Raw genomic sequence first — 2,110 nt, forward strand, 5'->3', positions numbered from 1 at the left:
CTCTGAGCAACCCGGTCTAGAGGAAGGCATCCTTGCCCATGGCAGGGGTTTGGAACTAGATGGTCTTTAGCGTTCCTTCCAAACCAAACCATTCTAGGATGCCATGAAATATATTTATATGGTATTAATGTGTACTACTTTTATGGGGTAATTTGTTTTCCCAAAGCAACAAATACAATGTTGCAAGACAAAAGAGAAACCACAAAGTTTTGTGATTCTGTCTGAGCATAAGATGCAATTAAGGTCTTTGGTGTGACCTTCCCTTTGTGTCAAATTGTGCTAAAATGTATGTGACAGTTTTTGTTATGGAAACCTCCATGTATCGATGATTAAGGAGAAGCTGTCAAAATAATTTATTTAGGTTCACAGGCAGAATTCGCAACTCACATGAAGTGTCAAAAAGCACAAGCAATATCTAGTTTATCCATTAGGTTACTTGGTCTCGTACAATTATATCACTTTCTTGATAGCATTTTTTGACTACAAAAACTTCTGCTGAGGTTCCAGTTATCACTATTGACTTTAAGGGGCCAGTGCTCACCTTTTCTGAGAAAAATAGTATTAAGGTTCTTCAAGTAAGTTGAGTTGTGTAGTCTCATTTTGCTTTCAATATTATTATTATTAAAATCTCCATAAGCAAGCCCAGAAAAGAGGTACCTCTGTAATTTTTCACGGAGATACCACATTTCAGTGTTCTACACTTGGCCTGATGCAGTCTAATCAAATGCCACCCTTTACATTAAAGCTCTATTTTCAGGACTTATAACTTGTCTACATAAAACGATTCATATGGTGAAGTGATTTAAGAAGTATCATCCTCAAAGTTTTTTATTCTATTGTATGAAAAATGTTTTGAAATCTAAATTACAGAAGTGCTAAGATAAAAGTTTGCAAGAAATATGTTTCAACAAGTTACAAACTTTACATGCTTTTGTTTTTATTTATTGCATTCACTTACCTGTAAAATGTAGCCTATTGATGCAGACTGTAATTACATTAGCACGTTTGAGAACATTACTATTTCTATCAAGGCAGATATCTTGGGGAAATAGCCTTGGTGTAAATCTGAATTCAGTAATTCCAAAATAAAAACATTGCATACTTTAGTTACCACATTCATTATATTAAAATAGGAAAACCATAGGCAATAGAGTTCAATCTCTTGACATCCTTCCATCTCCCTGTGGATTTTAGGAAAACAAATGTAGGAAGACAAGATTTGAAAGAATAGAAAATTTTTTGTATATAATGAGTCTCGTGATTTTATTTGCAGCCCTAGATGTGACTGCGACTAAGCAGTTCTGCAGTTAAGATGAACTCACCTGTGCATTGCACAGCCTGTTCACCTCTGCTCCTCGCAAGAATGTCCTGCAGACCTGAGCTTCTCTGGGACTGGCCTTTGAACAAAGAAGAAAAAGACTGAACATAAATCACGTTTCACGCTCTTACGGTATTAATTCAGTGTAGTTTATAAATTGTTTTCAAACAGAAACACATGAACTTACAAGACGCCTCCTCGCCCATGTACAGCTCTCGTGCCAAAGGCGCGCACGCAGCCCGCTGGTGACGGCCCTCGCACTGCCACAGCTGCCTGCGGGAGATCACGCTCCATCCGCCTGCTGCCAGAGCACCTGTTTTCACCGTACCTAAGGGAGGGCGGGCACACGAGAAGCCTCCTATGCCTCATCGTCTGGCGGGGCAGCTTTGAGGGGCGGGCCGTACTCCTCTGCCCGGCACGCGGGGTGCGGCCCCGCGAGGGAAGCGCTGCGGGGCGGGTGGGGTAGCGGAAAGGCTGCAGCCTGGCTGTTCCCTACGTACTTCTTCTCCAGGCCGTGTTCGCTCCTCACCATTTCGCCCCGAGCAGCCGGGTCAGGGAGCAGCCGCGGGGGCTCATTCGCTCGCCGGGAGCTCGCCGGGCTGGGGGCGGCGCTGCCGCTGGGGCCGGCCGGCTGGATCCGGCCCGCGCCGGGGGTGCCGCTCCCGAGCGGGGTAAAGCCTGTCCCGGCCGCGTCCCCTTCCCTTCCGCGCCCGCGGTGCCTGAGAGCCGCTGGAGGTAAGGGCAGCGCCCCTCGGCCCCCCTCTGTGCTGCCGGGGCGGCCGCCCCTCGGCC

General features: G+C 46.1%; 1 protein-coding gene across 6 annotated transcripts in view; it reads left to right on the forward strand.

Annotated features, from left to right (window-relative positions):
• Positions 1–1,739: 1,739 nt before the first annotated feature.
• WDR72 (WD repeat domain 72) overlaps positions 1,740–2,110 on the forward strand; it is a 104,066-nt gene continuing 103,695 nt past the window's right edge. For 2 of the 6 annotated variants that reach the window (XM_042039411.1, XM_042039410.1), the window contains exon 1: positions 1,741–2,053. The gene's annotated coding sequence lies outside the window, so the exon portion shown is untranslated. Of the gene's footprint in view, positions 2,054–2,110 lie in introns of all 6 variants that reach the window. The other 4 variants (XM_042039409.1, XM_042039407.1, XM_042039413.1 and 1 more) reach the window with 3 other exon arrangements.

The sequence above is a fragment of the Corvus kubaryi genome, unplaced genomic scaffold (genome assembly GCF_017639235.1).
Source record: "Corvus kubaryi isolate FWS band 111438036 unplaced genomic scaffold, C.kubaryi_AGA036_p1.0 37394, whole genome shotgun sequence".
NCBI lineage: Eukaryota > Metazoa > Chordata > Aves > Passeriformes > Corvidae > Corvus > Corvus kubaryi.